At 47.1% G+C, this 20,802-nt stretch overlaps 1 protein-coding gene across 6 annotated transcripts in view; it reads left to right on the forward strand.

Moving 5' to 3' along the window:
• The window catches only part of LOC148021291 (hydrolase family protein / HAD-superfamily protein), a 163,880-nt gene that overhangs the window by 121,813 nt on the left and 21,265 nt on the right, over positions 1–20,802 (forward strand). The window lies entirely within an intron of this gene.

A 20,802-nucleotide genomic window follows, 5' to 3' on the forward strand; every position in this document is an offset into this window, starting at 1 on the left:
AAGAGTGAGACTTAGTATTTTTACATCCTCCGTAAAAGAGTCGTTGAAAAGCAAGGATTAGGTGGAAGGTGTAGAAAAATTAATGTGAGCTATTGAAGTGAAAGTGGTAGAATGAAAGTAAAACCTTAGGTCTAAGGTAGACCTAACAACTAACTCAACTAAAGTCAACTAACTCTAGTACTAACTCTGAATCTAATGACACAACTTATTAACTTAATTGAGTTGACACTAAAACTGATTGACTAGAACATTGAGCACTGGCTATAGAATTGGCAAATTCTAACACCCCCTTGTAGTGCCAATGTGATAGAAGAATAGAAAGATCAATTATCAAAGGGTAGTAAGTTCAAGGACTTTTGAAAAGCCTTAAACTTAATGTACCTCAATGTCATTAAACACAAGATTCCATGCCACTGCGATAGTACTTTGACTGTGAGAAAGAATGGGTGTGGGACCCTCCAATGAAATCTGTAGATCAACCAACAGTCTAGGTAGCCATATAGATTACATTGTTGCTATAAAGGCTGCCTTGTATTCAACCTCACAAGGAGAGGTAGCCACTATAGGTTGTTTCTTACTTAGCCATGAAATGCATGAACAGCCCAAAAAGAAAGTGTCCACTAGTAGACTGCCTAATGTTTGAGTGAGTAAAAAGCATATGATTAAGTATAAAGAAATAGTGTCCACTAGGGAAATAATAAAGCATATGACTGAGTATCTTGTAGATATCTGAGATCTGCTTGACAGCTTGCTAATGTACTGTCTGTGGGTTGTGCTTAAACTTGCTCACCTAGGATACTGCAAACTATATGTCAGGACGTGTATTGCAAAGGTGAATAAGACAACCAACAATGTGGTTTTAAATTGCAACATTAGACATCTCTTCGCTATCATACATGGACAGCTTGAACCTTGGTTCTATAGGAGTGCACATAGGTTTGCAATCTTGCATATTAAACCTATGCAAAAGCTCATCCATATACTAAGATTGTGACATGATGATGCCATGTTAATTTTGGGTGAAATGAACCCCCAAATAGTAGTGTAAATAGCCCATATCTAACATAGCGAAAGCATGCTTGAATTCAGCCTTGAAATTTGTAATTTTATGTTCTTTGGTCCGGTGAACAGCATATCATCTACATATAGAATGATAACCAGCTGTTCTCTCCATTCTTAATGTAGAGAGTGGATGCACTTGGACGATTTGTGAAGCCAGTGGTTGCCAAATAAGCATTAATCTCAACATACCATGCACGAGGAGCTTGTTTTAATCCTTAAGGAGCTCTATACAATTTGCAGACCATGTGCTCTTTGCCTTTCACCACCAACCCTAGAGGTTGTGATACATAAACATCCTCATGTAGGTCACCATTCAAGAATGCTATCTTGATATCCAACTGATGTACTTTCCAACCATAATTTGTAGCTGTAGCAATGACACATCTAATTGTACTCATACAGGATGTAGGAGCAAATGTCTCCTCATAATCTATGCCCTTCTCTTGTGCATAGCCTTTGGCTACCAAATGTGCCTTGTACTTGTCTATAGTACAATCAGCCTTATGCCTCTTTTTAAGACCCATTTGGTACCAATGGCTTTCTTGCCAAGTGGCAACTTAACAAGATCCCAAGTATTATTGATGGCAATAGAATCCAATTCTTCTTGTGTGGCCTATATCCAATGCACAATCCTTCGCAACAAGTAGATTGTGCACCATGAAACTCCACAAGGGGTTGTTGGTGCCATCTAGCTTATCCTCTTGAGTAAGGACTCCCAAAATGTTGTTGTGATCCCTGGTGTCCTAATTTGACATTAGTGTAAATTAATGCACAAATTCAGTATCCAAACATTTCCAAGCTTGAAGTGTGATATGTACTCTTCCAAGTGTCAAAATCCTAACACCACATGCTAATGCAAGTACAAATTTATCAAAACTGTCAATCTCCTCAAAAAACGTGCCTACACTGCACAAATAGCACCCAATCTGCAATTTACAGCAATTCAATGATGTACCACTACATGTGCCTTGAAATGCATGCCGAATATTAAATTCTGCAACTTAATGCTGAAAATCCCAATCAATTGAGTTTGTATAGATTTCTCTGCCCAATCTGACATGAACAATAGGATAATGCTGTTGCAGCACCTGTTCATTGGTTCAGGATGCATAGCAAGCAAAAGCCCCAAAATTTTGAGAAATAGAACAGATTTTATACTTCTAGCCTTAGAATTCAGTTATCATTACCTCACGATGCATGCAGATAGCAATCAGCAATTGAACTTCACCTTGGACACATCCTGGACCCAAAAATGAGAAAAGCCCCAAATTTCTTGTACCAATGTCGAAGAAATTATGCAATGTTGTCAACTTCTGTGGAGATTCACACATAGGAGCTTGAATAAGGCATAAGCCTCAAATTTCCTCCAAGAAATTTCAAAAATTGGACATGTCAGTCAAATCTCCCAAACTTATTGGCAATAAGTGTGAGAAATTGAAAGTTTCTTTGAAATTGGGGATGAGATGAGCAAGATAGATGAGAAATTGTATAAATTTTGGAAAACCCCAAATTCACAAATTAGGGTCTTTACAGTTTTTTTTCAGATCTGCAGAGAATAGTGGGCATGGTTGAGAAAATGGTGGGGGGACTGAGCTGAGAAATGGTTGGCAAGGCTTAAAATATCATGAGTAGGGCTGAGAGAGGCTACATGTATAGGGTTGCGTCCAAGATTGCGTACAGGACTATTTGCAAGCAAGAAACAGTAGCAACTTCGAAACAAGAACTTCTCTTCCAAAACAGTAGCTCCTCCATCCAAAACAACTCCTTTTTCTTTGTCATTTGAGTGGACTTTGTGTGGGTGGCATGGGCGGTAGCTGAGTGGTGGCGAGATGGAATACAAATGTCTAGCTCTGATACCAACTATTGGAAATAGAGAGAGAGAGAGAGAGAGAGAGAGAGAGAGAGAGAGAGAGAGATGGAATACAAAGGTCTAGCTCTGATACCAACTATTGTGTGGGTGGCATGGGCGGTAGCTGAGTGGTGGCGATATGGAATACAAATGTCTAGCTCTGATACCAACTATTGGAAATAGAGAGAGAGAGAAACGATGCGTCAGGACGGAGCGATGGTGACCTGACCTTCCGTGGTACCCATCAACGCCTGCAGCCTGCGGTGTCCTACGCTGTGTCAATGTGCCGAGAGAGAGAAGGGCGAGCGATCTGCAGGTTTGATGGTGACTTGTCGCCACTGGCAGCCGTGACACAGACCCTCGCCTGTTCCACCTATGCGCATCTGTTTCTGGCCTCACGTCTCACTCACGATACCCGCCCGCCTGGTTGTAACCAGTCTTCTGCTGCTTCAGAAAGAGAGAGAGAGAGAGAGAGAGAGAGAGAGAGAGAGAGAGAGAGAGAGAGAGAGACCCTCGCCTGTTCCACCTACGCGCAACTGTTTCTGGCCTAATGTCTCGCTCGCCATACCTGCACACCTGGTTGTAACCAGTCTTCTGCCGCTTCACAGAGAGAGAGAGAGAGAGAGAGAGAGAGAGAGAGCCCGCTCCCCTGTCTGACACCCAGACGTGTTACTCGCTGAAGAGTAAACCTACCTTGTTGCTCCTGTGCTTCTGCACTAAAGTGCAGAGATCGACAGAGGACCAATGCCACTCGGACAGCCAGTAGTCTGCCTCTGCTTGGCGATGCTTGTCTGCCCTGCAGACAAACGGTCTCCCTTAACAGCCACACCCGGCCTTCCTGGTTTCGTCTAGCCTGCGGTGACCTCCTGTGAGTGGACTGTGTTCACTTCTACCTCCCGTGTGCTCCTGGTTCTGCATCTTACCTGCACAAGAGGTGATACAACATGGCTGGCTTGGATATGGCTTTTATCGACCAAACGGTGGCAGGCCTTGGTCCGGATTCTGATACGGAGAAACCAGAGGAGATGGTTCCTTGCACAGAGGAGATGCCCCTTGGTCCTGATTTCCAGCCTGCGGGCAAATGCACCAAGCATACTTCAGACGCGACAATGGATCATCAGGAATGTTCTTATGCTCAGGTTGCCTCTGACTCTGGGGATTCTCAGGATGTTGACTGGGAGCATTTGCTGGAATTTGCCAACACTCTGCTTGGCGATTATGTCCAACATAATCATGAAGCTTTTTCTGACTCTGGATCTGAAGATGTGTTGGAAGCCACGGTGGACCCGAAACATGTCTTGCGCTCATTTTCGGTATTTTATGACCGGGCTGTTATCCTCTTCTTCACTGGCAGGATCCCAGTGCTTTCCCATATTCGCCAGTGGCTGCACAATCTACTACAAGGGGACTGTGTTGAGGAGATTTTTGTTGGGCCTCGAGGTTTCTATGAGGTGCCGTTGAAATCTGAGAAGCACCGTGCTGATCTCTTGTCTAAACTGCCATTGTTCTTTGATCGCCACTTGGTCCATGTTGTGCTATGGCGCCCAATGGTAGATTTTCAGTGCTTGCTTCAACGTGAATGCCCCGTGTGGGTTGAAGTGGAAAATTGTTTTATTGGCGACTGTTAAAGGATGCCATGGCCGTTGTGGGCACTGTGCTGGTCCCCCCGAGCCTAAGGGCCATGAATCGCAACCATTTGTGTATGTTATGGGACACTGCTAGGCAAAGGCCTGCGTGGTTACGTCTCAATTGCTCTGGCATGGAACCTTTGCACTTTCGTTTGAAATGGGGCAACTTTGCAGGACATTGCTTTTCGTGTGGAAAATTGGGGCATTTTATGGCCGAATGCCCAGAGAAGCAACAGACTTCCGATGCTGAGTATGTTGCGCTGCCCATGGAAGATATGGTGTGCGATGTTCCATCGCAAGATGCCACCCAGCCACCTAAAGTTCTGGATAAAGGTAAACAGTATGCTTCGGGCTTGGATTCCCGCGGCAATGATTGGGTGGATGTACGTGCAAAAAAAGGTAAAAGGTTTGATGCTGGCCTGGCGGATACTGGGCCTAATGCTTCACAGGATTCCATGCGCACTTATATGCGCCGGAAAGAGATGTTGTCTTCAGAGCATCCTGCTCATCCTATGGTTTCTTTTGCACCCCGTCATCAGTCTACTAGGAAAGTATATTCGGACGGTCCAAAGGGCCCACTTGCTAAGTTGGCTTTTGATAATAAAGGTAATGTGATTACCCCATGGGATCGTCGTTATCCCCGCTCCACCCCCAAGGCAGTGGATATTCCCTCTATATCTATGTCAGATGGGAGAGGATCGAGGTGCAGCTGAAGTGCAGTAGACAGTGTGAGAGTGAGAGACAGAGTTGAGCACGACACCCAATGCAATAGTACTGAATAGAGTGTAAGCTGAAAGTACAAATGATAACCCTTATACCTTAGAGTTATAAGGGGCTGTTCACACCCGAACACAGTAAGTGCCCGTAAGTGTGCACCACAAGCACATACAAAATAGTACACATAATCTGGGGGAAAAAACCTCTCCTACCGAGAGTAAAAAGTGCCCCAGTGTCCTAGTGATCACCCGCACACTCCCATATGAGCGTAGGCGTAAGTAAGGCGTGTGAGATACCCAACAAACCCCCCTGGAGTGAAGAGTGATCAAGTGTACAAGGATCATCCGCCATTAAAGGGCGTCAAATTCAAAGCATCGCGAAATGCTTCAAATTTGTCTCGTGGAAGAGCTTTGGTGAAGATGTCTGCCACATTGCTGGTGGTAGGACAGTAGACAAGGCTGATATCACCTGCATGTAGCCTCTCTCTGACAAAGTGGTAGTGAATCTCTATGTGTTTCGTGCGAGCATGAAACACAGGGTTCCGTGCCACTGCAATGGCACTCTGACTGTCAGTATATAAAGGAGTAGGCTCCGTAACAGATACATCCAAATCAGCAAGTAAACGTCTAAGCCATACGCACTCAACTGCAGTAGTGAAGGCTGCCTTGTACTCAGCTTCACATGACGACGTGGCAACAGTGGATTGTTTCTTGCTAAGCCAAGAAATGCATGACGAGCCAAGAAAGAAACAATTGCCACTAGTGGAGTGACGAGTATCAAAATCACCAGCCCAATCAGAGTCACTGTAAGCATGTAACTGCAGTGGTCCCCCCTTGGCATAAAGCAATCCAAGAGCTCTAGTACCCTGCAAGTAACGAAACACACGCTTCACAGCTTGCCAATGCGACATACGAGGCTGATGCATGTACCTGCTCAAAACTGAAACGGCAAACTGTATGTCTGGCCGAGTGTGGCATAGATAGATGAGACATCCCACTGCTGGAGCATAAGTATGGATATCAAACAAATCACTGTCATCATGTAATGACAGTTTGAGCCCAGGTTCCATGGGTGTACAAACTGGCTTGCAATCCTGTAAGCCAAACTTCTCAAGAAGTTGCCCAATGTACCTTGACTGACATAATCCAATGCCTCTAGCATCATGTACAAACTGGATGCCCAAGTAATAGTGCAAAATACCCAAGTCAGACATGTCAAAAGTTTGCTGTAAATTATTTTTGAATGCTGAAATCTGATCAGCATGTGTTCCAGTGAGCAAAAGGTCATCTACATATAGACACAAAATCAGCATGGATCCCCCCTCTTTATGTACATAAAGGGTAGACTCAGATGGGCTGTTTACAAACCCCTGACTAAGCAAGAAAGCATCTATCTTTGCGTACCAAGCTCGTGGAGCTTGTTTCAAACCATATAGAGCTTTTTTCAGCTTGCATACTAAATTTTCTGAGCCTTCAACTGCAAAACCAATGGGCTGCTGTACATACACTTCTTCCTGAAGTTCCCCATGTAAGAATGCAGTCTTTATATCCAGCTGATGCACTTTCCAACCAAAATGTGCAGCCAAGGCAATCATAGACCGAATGGTCGTCATACGGGAGGTAGGAGCAAAGGTCTCCTCATAGTCAATGCCCTTTTTCTGTGCGTAGCCTTTAGCTACCAGCCGTGCCTTGTACTTATCTATGGATCCATCTGCATTCCTTTTCAATTTGTAGACCCATTTCGTACCAATGGCACGCTTGCCAACTGGCAAAGACACCAAATCCCAAGTATGATTCTTATGAATAGAATCCAATTCAGCTTGCATGGCTGCCATCCAATGCACACTATGTCGTGCATCCTCAAAACATTCAGGCTCCTCATTATCATGAGTACATGCTGCCATAACAAACTCCATGGAATGTGCTGAATCATGCAGTCGAGTTTGCCTTCGAGTACGACCAGCCAAGGGTGTTTCCAAATGACTATCTCTCATAGTATGCGTGTACCATCTAGGCACCTGTCTTGCTTCCTGACTGTGTACAAGTTCCTGCTGAATTTCAGTTTCAGCAATGTGCTGATTTACTGCATGTTCCATAGGAGCAGCTGGCTGAACATTAGGTTCATTTGCTGAAGTACCAACTGAATCACCAAATGTGATGGGCAGCAGCCCTTCAAAGACATCACGGGCAGCCTGATATGTATCAAAACCAGCCAAGGATAATTCTGATTTTTCATCAAATACAACATCCCTGCTGACAAAAACCTTCTTGGTCACGGGATCATAGAGTCTGTAGCCTTTGCTTTCGCTGCTATATCCCATAAAGATGCATTTTACAGCCTTGTTGTCCAACTTCTTTCGAAGTACCTGTGGAATATGGGCATATGCAAGACACCCAAAAGTACGGAAGTGGCCAACAGAAGGTTTGCGGCTGTGCCAAGCCTCAAAAGGTGTGACGGTTTTCAAGGCCTTGGTAGGGCATCTGTTCAAAATGTGGCAAGCGCACATGACGGCTTCCATCCAAAAACTATGAGGCAAACTCTTTGCCTTCAGCATACATCTGGCCATCTCCATGAGTGACCGATTTTTCCTCTCTGCTACCCCATTCTGCTGTGGAGTATATGCAGTAGTGTACTGATGGATAATGCCCTTCTGCTGCAAATAAGAATTCAGCATAGAGGACATGTATTCCCCCCCTCGGTCCGAACGGAGAGTCTTAATCTTGCAACCAGACTGAGTTTCCACAAGTGCACTGAAAGCCAAAAATGCATCATACACTTCTGACTTCTTTTTCAAGCAGTAGACCCAGCACAAACGTGTAAAGTCATCAATAAATGTTACAAAATAGTAACAACCACCCAATGACTGTGTCTGCATGGGCCCACAAACATCCGAATGCACAAGCTGTAATCTGGCTGTTGCTCTAAAAGCAACATCACGGGGAAAAGAGAAACGATGCATTTTCCCCAAAATGCAACCCTCGCATAAATGCTCAGGAGGTCTCTCCAAGAGAGGTAATCCATCCAACATCTGAGTACGCTGTAATAGCATCAAGCTGCCATAGTTTACATGCCCCAAACGAGCATGCCATAACTCTGCCTCTAACATAGCAGGAGTAAGAGTGGATGTCAAATATGCAGACTGATCTACCGAAAGAGCATCCAACTCATATAACCCATGACACAAAGAACCTGTCAAGACCAATGTCATGTGTTCCTTGTCACGGACCATGCAACGGTCATCATCAAAGGTGACCTGCAAACCACAACGTGCCATAGAAGAAATGGAAAGCAGATTCTTCTTAATGCCAGGCACATACAAAGCATCCTGTAGCCGGAGAATAGAGCCATCAATGGCTGTAAGCTGAATCTCCCCAATACCACGAACAGGGTATGATGCATTATTAGCACACTGAACAGACTTCCCAACGGGAGGTGCACCAAGAGAAGCAAACAAATCTCTACGAGATGTGATATGCCGTGAAGCACCACTGTCAAAGAACCAAGTGTCAGCATCTTCTGTAGAGCTAAATGCTCTATCAGCCCAAGAGACATCATAACTGCAAGTGTAAAAACAATAGTCCCTGTCTGCAACAAAGGACGCGGACTCACTAGCAGTGGAAGGAGCTGCAGAAACAGACATCCCTGACTCCTTCTTCTTCTCTTTGGCGATGCGCTTCTTGCACTCAGTGATGTAGTGGCCAGGCTTCTTGCAGTAATGGCATTTTCCTTTCTTGGCTTGCGTGCCCCCCTGTTTCTGACTTGTCTGTGAAGTGTTACTATTACCAGAACTCTGCGAAGCATTTTTCCCTTGGCTGTTTTTACCCTTCTGCCTTGACATAAAAGCCTGCTCAGAGGCTATACCATCCACACCACTGTTCCGTCTAGTTTGTTCCTCCTCTAGAAGCAAACTGACAAGCTGAATGAAAGTGATGGGCTCTTTCGAAATCCTCATAGTGAGGTTCAAGGCAGTATGAAAAGCCAAGTAAGAGGGAGGCAGTGAATTCAATGTTGTAGAAATCAGCTGCGCATCTGAGTAGTACTCATCCACATTCATGAGTTGCTCCCGCAAGTCCTGAATTTTGTTGAGATGATCCTGCATAGAATCACCCTCATTCATCTTTAGAGTCTCTAGCTCTTTCTTCAAGAAAGAGATGCGAGTCTCATTCTTTCCTGCAAACATCTGCTCCAATATCAACCAAGCTTCTTGTGAAGAAGCTGCTGAACGAATATGAGGAATGATAGAACGCTGAACTGCCAATGCAATCAGCGACATAGTTTGTGCATCCCGTGTATCCCAAGTTTTCTGAGCTGCAGTTCTTGGGGGAAGTGGCTGAGCGGGGTGAGGTGGAGGGGGCTGAGGTTGCCCTCTTGCACGTCCTCCTGGAGGAGGAGTAGCGGGAGCCACAACTCCCGGTCGTGCTTCCTCTCCACTGACATAATCCCACAAATTTTTGGCCACTAATACATTCTTCATCATGAAAGACCAAAGGGAATAATTGTTCCCATCCAATCGGTCTTCCTTGGACACATAGGTGAATACATCTCCTCCCTGATTTGCCATTATTTCCCAAAAGGTAATAGAGCAATGTCAATGCAGTACGGGCTGGAAATCTGCAAATTTCCAGAAATTGCAGCAAACACAAGTCTGCAATTAATGTGCAAAGGGTACTCTGTCAAAAAAAACTGTCACTGATGCACGCTTCCCAAGGTGCAATTAGTGCTCAGCAGCACTAAAACATCAAAAGCCCCAAAATTTTCTGCCCAAAATTTCTGTCACAAATGTCTGTTACAAAAGCCCCAAAATGTGCATTCAATGTGTCACAGACAGACACAGCACGTTTCCCAATGCTGAAAACTGAACCTGCTGTTCAGCACGTTTCCCAATGCTGAACCTGAACCTGTTGCACGAACTCCTGTGTAAAAGAAAAGTGCAGAATGTTACCTCTGCGTGTTGACGACGGGCAGGATTCCCGAGGTAATGACTGCTGGGTACAGTCGGACTGACGCACAGGTACAGGCGTGCAGGTCCAGTGACACGCGCAGGCAGGACTGGGCGCGCGCTGGGCTGAGGAGGCGGCACCCAGGACTGGCTGGTGGAGACAGGTGGCGCGCTGGCAGCTGGAGTTGACGTCACAGGCTAGCTCAGCGCAGGGAGGCTGCGCAGGCAGACTGACAGGCGAAGGGGCACTCTGGGCAGACACAGGGCAGAGGACTCGCTGGGCAGGGGTGGCAGCACGCAGGTACAGGAGGCGCGCGCTGGGCAGAGGTGGCAGCACGCAGGTACAGGTGGCGCTCTGATTGTTGGAGCTGCACGCTGGGCAGAGGAGTCGTCTGGTGCTGCGCGCTGACGGACTGACAGGCGCAGGCAGGACTGGGCAGGAACAGGCGGCTGGGGCAGAATTGGCGGTGGCTGCAGACTGCAGACTGAAGACTGCTCTGAGCTGAGCTCTGATACCAAATGTCAGATGGGAGAGGATCGAGGTGCAGCTGAAGTGCAGTAGACAGTGTGAGAGTGAGAGACAGAGTTGAGCACGACACCCAATGCAATAGTACTGAATAGAGTGTAAGCTGAAAGTACAAATGATAACCCTTATACCTTAGAGTTATAAGGGGCTGTTCACACCCGAACACAGTAAGTGCCCGTAAGTGTGCACCACAAGCACATACAAAATAGTACACATAATCTGGGGGAAAAAACCTCTCCTACCGAGAGTAAAAAGTGCCCCAGTGTCCTAGTGATCACCCGCACACTCCCATATGAGCGTAGGCGTAAGTAAGGCGTGTGAGATACCCAACAATCTAAAGCAGGCCGTCCGAACTCTTTTGCCATGTTAGCTGATTTTTTGGATGAGGGAGTCCTTGACATTCTGGCAGAAAAGGTTAAATCGAGGCAAGCTGTCCCTCGTTCTTGATTCCCTTTTGATTACACATGAAGATAGCCACGTGGAACGTGCGAGGCATTTGTTCTCGCCATAAGCAACATGCCATGTGGACTGTATTGCATGAGAATCAGTGGGATGTCTTGTGTGCTGTTGAGCACAAGAGTCACGGTGAAGCAGGAAAAGTTGTAGATTGCCATGGGTTTCGCTTGTTTTACGCAGGGACACATGCCATGCATTATTTTGGTGTGCTTATGATTGTACATGAGAAATATCAGCCTGTTCTCATTAAAAATGATGTACATGGCCGTTTTGTGGTGATTGAAGTTTTATTTGAAGAAGAGATCTTATGGTTGCTGGGCCTCTATGCTCCGAATGACCCGTTATCCCTCCGGGATCTTTGGAATACGTTGCAGACCTCCTTGTCACTTGGCGGACGGGGTTTTTTGACGGGGGATTTCAATATGTGTATTGATTCTTCACAGTCCACATCAGAACATTCGGTGATGGACACTTCGGAAAGTCGTGTGTGGAATGTTTTTGCTCTTGCTGTACGTAAGCAAGATCTCTGGTCTTGTCTCCACCCCTCTTCTATAGGGTTTACTTTCCATTCTGCGCAGTATGCAACTACATGGTCGCAGTTGGACCGCATATACATCATGCAGGATGATGATTTTCTTCTTGAGATGCTGGAAATGAAAGTGTTGCAGCACTATGCCTTGTCGGACCATTTCCCTCTACAGCTTGAGATACTTGCACAACCCATTGCACCTTTTAAGCAATTCCTAGATAGACTCCCTTTGCGCTTCAACTCCTCTTATTTGAAGCATCCAATCTTTCAAGGCTATATGCAGCAATTGATTGACAGATTTTTATTGGACTTCGCCGCTGACGGCAATGCTTCTTTTGAACGATTGCTCTCTAATGTGTAGCAGGTTGCTTGGCAGTATGGGATCCATCATGCCTCTCTTTGTGGACGGCGTCGGGATGCAGCGGAGGCCTTACTAGCTTTGGTTCGTTCTCTGCTGGGGGACACTCCAAATGATGTATTCTTGTTGTCATTGGCGATGCGTTTGGCTGATCTTATTAAAGAGTTTCAGTTGAAATCTTATCAACGGGCCAAATTGCAAAATTTAACCGATAACTTGCAAGACAGTGCTTGTCAGAAGCATAAGTTCTTTCGAGCTCTCCATGCATCTCCTGCTCGAGAAAATATGACCAGACTACAGGATCCAGACGGTCGAATGGTCATAGATCCCCAGACAATTGTAAATATGTGCAGGAATTATTTTATTTGACATTCTTGGTTCTTTTCCCTCGCCTTCTGACCAAGTTACTCATGCACGTTCAGTTTTCTATGAGTTGATCCGCAATCAAGTTCCACTTGATATACAAACTACTTTGGAGACAGATATTTGTGAGGCAGAGGTTATGGATGTTCTGTTACACCTGCCTAAGGATAAAAGTCCCGGTTGGGATGGTCTCACCAATGAATTCTTTGAGACTTCTGCTACCCAACTGGTATAACCATTAACGACTATGTTTTAGCGGGTTTGGGAAACGGGGTTCATGCCTTCCTCATGGAAAGGTCTTATTAAACTGCTTCCTAAAGTCCCTTCGCCGTCAATGTTGAAACATTGGAGACCAATTTCTTTGATTGGTTCGATGTATAAAATCTTTTCCAAAGTGATGGCGAACCGGCTCCACAAGCATCTTCCGGCCATTGTGCATCCGCTTCAATATGGTTTCATTAAGGGCCGAAACATTCTGCACAATATCTTAAATGTGCAAATGGCTATCGACTACGCAAGGCACTCGAATCAGCAAGTGGTTTTGATTCAATTGGATCTGGAGAAGGCCTTTGATTATTTGGACTGGTCTTTTATTGCGCAACTCATGTCTACTATGGGCTTTGGTACTCGGATGTCCTGCTTGATCTACACCATTAGTACGGCGGCTTCCTCGCGAGTTATGCTAAATGGTGGTGTTACCGAGCCATTTGTCCTTGCACGCTCTGTGAGACAAGGTTGCCCTTTGAGTTCTCTTTTCTTTGTCCTTGCGACTCATCCGGTTCTTTCCATGTTATCTTCCATGGCAGCTTCTACTCAGTTGCCTGGATTGTCCCTTCCTTTTGGACACCACTTCATTACTCAATCTTTGGCTAATGACAGCTTTATGATTCTGCGTGCCGACAGGGATAATCTTCGCAAAGCATTAGATGTTTGGACGCTCTTTGATCATGCTTCTGGTCTTCATATCAATGCTTTCAAATCGGCCATTCTTAGTTGCACGGAGTCCGATTTACAGTCGTTGGGTTGGCAGGGACAGGTTGTTCCCCGTAGTTCCATTGTACGGCATCTTGGGTACCCTTTGGGTGTTGATGTTCGGTCAAAACAACTTCTCGAGTGGATTTCATAGAAACTGGCAGCTAAGTTTCTGTATTGGAAGTCGCAGGCTTGGCCTTTTCATGTTCGCCTCAAAGTGGCTCAGACAATTATGTTGCCGATGTTCACATATTTCTTGCCATTGCTGCCTTGGACTACTACTACTTTTTTGAATGCTCTCACTCGGCACATTCGTTTCATGTTATGGAAGAAGGATTCCTTGCAGGCAGGCATTTCATGGATTTCTTGGTCGCATACATGTACCCCCAAACGTATGGGTGGTGGGGCTATTTTGGATGCTGAACTCATATGCTGGCACTTCGTTGGTCTCTTTTTCGTGCCATGTGCGTGGATCAGCACCCGTGGGTCCTTATAGCCCGTTATTTTCTTAAGGATCATGGGCTTCTGCATGGTAATACACAAATTCGGAGCTCCTGGTGGCATGTTCTTAATGCAGACTCGTGGTTTTCTAGCCCTTCCTCATCCTTGCTTGTTCATTTAGTCTGCTCTTGGAAATTGGTTCTCCAGAAGGCGCGTTGGCATCTAGCAGAGGACCGCTTACATACTAACTTTTTTCAACTGGAATTGTTGGCAGTTTCGCGATTACTTTCTTGGGAAGGCAAACATGAGCTCTGACCAAAATTTAACCGGATGGCACGTTTGGGCTTGACTTCAGTTGTGCAGATGCCACCTTTGCCAGTCGCAACGTCTTCATATCCTTCCGAACAGCCAGGAGGCTTTTTAGAATCCCTCGTGGATATCGTGATTTGTGGGAACAACTTTTGTCAGTGCTCCAGAGTAGGCAACCCTTTCCTGCCCTTGCTTTGGATTGTCCGTGGCAGGACTGGGACCTTGCGGGTTGGTTGAATTTGGGAAAGGCCTCAGCTAACCAGGTGTATCATCTTCTGATTAAAGATCATCAATGGCTGGCTACTAAAGCTAATATTGTATGGGGATTGCGGAAATCGCGGGCATGGTGGAAGACAATTGTAATGGAGGGTTGGTTGAACAAGACACCTTTCAAATGCAAGGTCTTTCTTTGGAGGGTGATGATTGGTAGTCTTTCGCTTGCTTCAGCCCTTTCCAAGCGTCGAATCTCTAACGGCCATTGTTTCTTTTGCACCACTACTGTGGAATCGGCCTGTCATCGATTTATTTCATGCCCTCTTGCTCAGAATATTTGGTCGCTCTTGTCAGCGGTTTGGCTCATAGTGGTTGGCTTCTCGCTAAACCCTTTGGATTGGGTTTTTGTACGACCAAAATACCCCACACCGGCACAGCCGCATATGAAGATCTTGTTTCACTTTCTTAGATACTGGGGATGCTGGCACAATTGGACCACTCAAAATGCCTTTCTTTTTGATTCGGCCTCTAATGTCCCGGCACATATTGTGAGGCTTAAAGGTCTCTTGCATTGGCAGATAGTTCTCATTCGGCACTCGGGCTTACTCCCTCGGGAGGACTTACTTCCCTGGCATCGGGCAATTTCCTCTGCGTCTTTGCCATGACTTTTGTAACACTTTTGTAGTTTAGTACTGGAGCCTTTACACATGATGGATTAGTGTCATCGTGTATCTTGTAATCAAGTAAACTTGTACTTTTTTTCGTAATTAATACAATTATCTTTTACGAAAAAAGAAAGAAAGAGAGAGAGAGTGTGTGTGTGTGTGTGAGCTGAAAACGATTGAGTATACTTGTTGAACTGAAAGTGATTAAATGAAAGTAGAGCCGTAGATCTAAGGTCAGACCTAACCCCTAACTCAATTGAAGTCAACTAACTCTAGTACTAACCTAACCCCTAACTCAATTCAAGTCAACTAACTCTAGTACTAACATTGCACAGAGGCTCGACTCTTAGCATGGTTGATAGATGCATTGATAGTATCACCTGGAACTTCTATCACCTCGTTGGTCCGGCCGAGGGCCACCATGGGGGAATGGAGCTCGCCGTCCAGACGGGCGGCAAAGCGTACTTGCATGCCTCATAGCTCCTCCTCGTCATCAGTAGCCTCCACACCAAATAGATGCCTGTTTGGGCAATCACAGGTTTCCCCATGAGCTTACATCTTGCATCCTGGAATGTGAATAGCCTCCACTACAATGCGGCACGTGGTTCTAGGAAATTGATTGTTCAGCAGGAGTTGCAGCCTACCCTTGCCGGACGGATCGACTCTTTCTTCTACAAGAGCACAAGCTCACCCCCACCCAGGCTGAGCGGGGAGGGAAGGTACTCCCAGGCAGCTTGCACACTTACTAGGAGCACGCCATAGGTGCCCACGGTAGGAGTGGAGACGTATGTACCTCTATTGATCCGAGTCTTACCGCTTGTGTTTGAGACCACGGGATGATAGTGGCAGGGAGGGTGCTATGGATCAGATTGGATATTGGGGACTCGTGCCTTGGAGTCCTTAATATCTATGCCCCTACGGAGGTTAGGGCACGCAGCAGGTTCTGAGTGGAGACCGCGGAAGGACTCCCAGAGGTGGGCTCCTGGATTGTTGGAGGAGACTTCAACAACCTGGAGGCTTTGAAGGACTAGCAGGGCAGAGGGAGAAACTACCACGGCATGGTCGGGGAGGAGCAGGAGGCATGGGAGGTGTTTCTACTGGCAGTAGGAGCATGTGATGCCTAGAGAGACCCTGCCTTCCACAGGAGGGAGAGGTCGCTGGACTTCTCTTGGGGGTACAAGCGGCTAGGTGGAGTCCTGCTGGAGCGGTTGGACAAGTTTTATGTGGGAGAGTGGGGTGGCTCTCGAGGAGGCCAGATTGGGCTGTTGGTCGGCACCACATTGTCAGATCATTGCTCGGTTCTCCTGACACTAGATCCCCCACCATCTGCTCTAGACTCATGATCTTGTCGGATGCCTGAGAAGATCTACAAGAGGGAGGAGGTGACGAGACAGATAGAGCAGATTTGGACCAGAGAGTGGGGCAGGAGGGGCCAGATCGCAGAGAAGGTTGTAGAGGCCCTAGATGAGTCAAGTAGGATTTCCCAAGAGGTAGCCATACAGGCCAGGCAACAGGGCTGGGAGGAGGAGAGAGCACTCTGGCGGGACCTTGTAGCCATGCAGAGATTATTACAGGTGGCACCAGGGGATCCCACTCTCCACGCACAGGAGGTGCGTGTGCGAGCAGCCATTGCTGGCCTAGAGGATAGGTGCTCTGAGTTCTCTTTCCGCACCCCAGCAGCTTTCTGGGCGCGGAAGGGGGACATGATATGCAGGGAGTTTTTTCAGGTGCACCAGCCTCGCACCTCTGGAGATCAGATACGTAGTCTCCAAGATCAGTATGGGAGGACCCGTTCTAGCCTAGACGAGGTGATGGAGATTGCTACCGATTACTATAGTCGCCTCTTCCAGCAGGAGACAGCCTTAGCTAGAGGACAACGATGTAGAGAGCAGGTCTGGGATAATATCCCGTCCCTCATCACACAGGAGATGGGATGCTCCCTCCTAGCCCCTTTCACAGAGAAGGAATTAGAGGAGGCTTTCCATACACAGGACGGGCAGAAATGCTAGGGAGAGCATGGCCTCTCTCTGCGTAATACAACTTCGCCGCCTAGTGCAGAATTTCCTTTGGTCCGGGTCAAACGGCTCCAAGGATTCCAGGGCCAAGGTGGCGTGGGCGACCATTATACAACATTGGTCAGAGGGAGGGCTTGGGATCATAGACCCAGAGTATCAGAGTATGGCCCTCATGGGTAAGCTAGTTGTCCGCGGCCTCATATCGGGAGGGCAGACCTGGAAGGTCCTATTGTAGGAGGGTCTTCAGGATTGTAGACCGAGGCTTGGCGGTGAGTGGAGGCCGTCCCTGAGATGGATCTTCACGACAGCCCAGATCACCACCCCCCCCTCCCCCCCACCCAGATCACACTTCCTACGCAGCTTGCTCCGTGTGTGGCAAAGTCTCCGTAAGGTCCTTATCCAGAGCCCCCCAAGCTGCCAGGAGGAGATAGACCGTCAGCCAGTGATTTGGAACCCCCAGGTCAGGGACCGGGAAGGGGCACAGAGCGGCGAGCGCCTCCATATCCAATGGGCTGGTTGGGAGGCTGGCCCGACTCGCACAATCAAGACATGGCGGGAGGTGTATAGGATGGCGGACGAGGAGGTGCTGAAGCAAGCATCAGGCTGCCAGCACGAGGAGTGGAGCTGAGGAGAAGGGAAATAGACGCAGCGATACCTCAAGAGTGGCTTGCTCCCCCGATCCAAGAGCCGATAGAGCCCCGAGAGGTATGGGCCGCCAGGTTTTCACCAGCAGGCATCCCCTTACAAGTGGTAGGAAGAGTGGGTGGCGCTCCACCTGGGACATTTTTCACAGTGCAGGAGGGGGGGCGTCTGGCTTTTGACAGAGGGCAGCAAGATGAGGAAATAGCTGTCCTCTCATGGAAGAGGATCCGGGTGGTTGGCCTTTAGGGGAAGATATGGCGGCTGAACCCTTTGGTCTTTTGGCAGGAGCTCAAGGAGTGGCACCTCCGGACTTGGGAAGAAAGGCCACTTGATGAGCTGGAGTGGAATCCGGGAGAGTGGCTTTGGCCGGCCACTGTGGTCGCCAAGAAGCCACCGAGGTTCTTGGAGTACAACGCCAAGATTGGCAAACACGTACTGATGCAGGAGGGCATGGATTGGGCGCCGTCACGTAGCAGGCACTGGGCGGAGCACAGCATCACGGAGCCATTCCGACGGCCCTTTGACCTTTTGGCGCCGCCTATGGGACAGCTGGAGACCGAGGAGGGTGTCGTACTTTTTATGGCTAGTGGCACATGGAGGCTTGGCAGTGGGAAGCTGGCTTGCCCAGATGTAGAAGGAGGGAGTTTGTAAGTGTTGCACATAGCAGTCGATGGAAACCCCAAAGCACTGCCTTTGGTCATGTGAGGCACCACAGCTCGTGTGGAGAGGAGTATGCCGCATCCTGCGCCGCATAGCACCCAGCCTTGGATGTATCTCTTGGGGTGCTTTCTGTTGGCAGGCGGTCAGCCAGGGCTGTCACCTTCTGTATGAGGCCGGGATGCAGGACACGATATTCATGATTGAGGCAGGGTCGTGTGCAGTGGTGGGTTTAGAGGCCCTATCCATCCGCCAGGTACTGGAGCCCACAACAGACTGCTTTGAGGTATGGGAAATCATAGGGAGTCTTACTGGTTGGCATATCTGGAAGGCGCGGTGTCAGGTGGCTTTCGGCAGAGAGAGACCTTCAGTACAGGCGACCCTAATGGAGCTCTGGACCTCCATCATCCACTCCCTTCGAGGCCAATGGGATCAAGTGCAGGGCGAGTCCAGGGCTCGTCAGGAGCTCCGTGGTCATTTCATGCGCACTTGGGGTGGCTAGGACCTGTTCTTCGTGATGCAGGCAGGGAGCCCTAGATGGCGATACAACCACCACCTCTCCTCCCCCCCCAATGGCTTCTTGCCCCTATCCCCCCAGACCGCCTTGAGAGGCTTGTATATATGATGTAGCTGTGACTTTCACCAGCCCCAGCTTGGTCTGTTGAGCTTGAGCACTTCTTTGTATTCAGGCTTTTTTTGAAGTAATATAATTAGCCACATTTTATTTGCAAAACAAAAAAAAAGTACTAACTCTAAATATAGTGACATGACTTATTAACTTAGTTGTGTTCACACTGTAAACTAAGTGATAGAACATTCAGCACTACCCATAGAATTGGCAAATTCTAACACCCTTGTACCCTCGATGTACGTGCGGCTCTAATCTTCTCAAACTTTTGGACTACCGCTCCTCTTTGTGTAGGTGCAGTATGCGTGGTCACTGCATGGAAAAATTGAACTGTGACTGTCTATCCCCACTCTATAGAGTTCTTGCCTAGAGTAATGATGTGCATAAAAACACTAATAGGGCAATTATTAATGTCCTTACCCCTAACATGAGCAAGATAATCCTTTACTTGTGTAATGCTCCCTATGTATATGACATGGCAGTGGTTGCCTTCCCACCACTTTGAGTCACTACTACCTCCATATGACATGCCTGTGTGGCGTCAAAAATGTTTCCTTCACCATGGATGTACCTTGGTGGAAATAGAGAAAACAAGCTTTGATCAATGTGGACTGTCACGATCCACCTCCTCTTGGCATAGTTTGCAAATTCTCTTGGCTCTAGGAACACAGGTTGCTCTCCTTGTCTCAATTTGGAGTTGATGTGAGAAGACTCTGAGCTGGCCAATGGTTGCTCCCATCTGATGTGGCATATGTATGTGCATAGGTATCTGAGTCTCTCAATGAAATCATGTGTTGTGGTCCTTATAAAGTGGTCCCTATAGTATGCCATCTTTATTAAAGGAGCTATTGGGGTAAGATCCATGTGTGTTCTATGTGTAGTTAGTAGAGATCCTGTCACATGGCTAAGTTCCTTTTAGTGCGAAAGAGGTGTATGGATGGGAGTCAGGGTCATATTGGAAGGAGGGGGCAGGGTTTTGGCCTCAAGGGCAGTCCATGTCAATCCCATAACTTGTGAGCCACTACTCGACCTATGCATGCCATGAGTTCCCATGTCTTGTGTGTGCTAGTTGCCTCTCCACACACTAGATCAAGATCAAATTAATATGAAGTGGACCCATGAAGGCCATGAGGGCACATATCATCTCAAGAAATCTTCCATCAGTTGTGACAGATAGCCTTAATGTGAATCTATGTAGAGAAGAAATTTGGGGGCTTGCCTCTTACTCGGGTAATAATCTATTATATCCTCCTAGACGTGTGTTGTTAGCGTATCTGTTGAGATCTAGGACAACTATAGTCAACTGCTCAATTAGTCAATGTCTCTTGGATAGATGTAGGCTGAGATTGTGTAGGGAACTCATCGGCACTCTTGATAAAAGAAATCAATCAGCTGTCTCTGGATGGGCCCTCGATGTATTAGTGCTTTACCTCTAAGAATAGTCTCTCTCAATCCTCATATCTCTAAGAGAAAAAGTGCCAAGGCATCTCTTATTTGAAGGAGCTGAGTTTTTGGCAGATCAAGTAACAGGCCAAGGGCTACACATAGAAGAAAGGCATTGACTATGAGGAGACACTTGCTCCTACATCCCACATGACTACTATTAGGTCTATGGTTGCTTTGGCTGCCCATTATGGATGGATTGTGTATCAATTTGATATAAAGACTGCATTTTTACATGGGGAACTTCAAGAAGAAGTGTATGTATAGCAAACCATTAGTTTTGCAGTTGTGGGATTTGAACACTTGGTGTGCAAGCTGAAAAAGGCTCTAAGGAATGTAAGAACTTGGAGGAATATAATAAGAAGTTTTGGAATGCATTGTTTGGTGCAC

This window comes from Lygodium microphyllum, chromosome 18, assembly GCF_053477565.2.
Source record: "Lygodium microphyllum isolate KBCC chromosome 18, Lygodium_microphyllum_v1.1.10, whole genome shotgun sequence".
In the NCBI taxonomy this organism is placed as follows: Eukaryota; Viridiplantae; Streptophyta; class Polypodiopsida; order Schizaeales; family Lygodiaceae; genus Lygodium; species Lygodium microphyllum.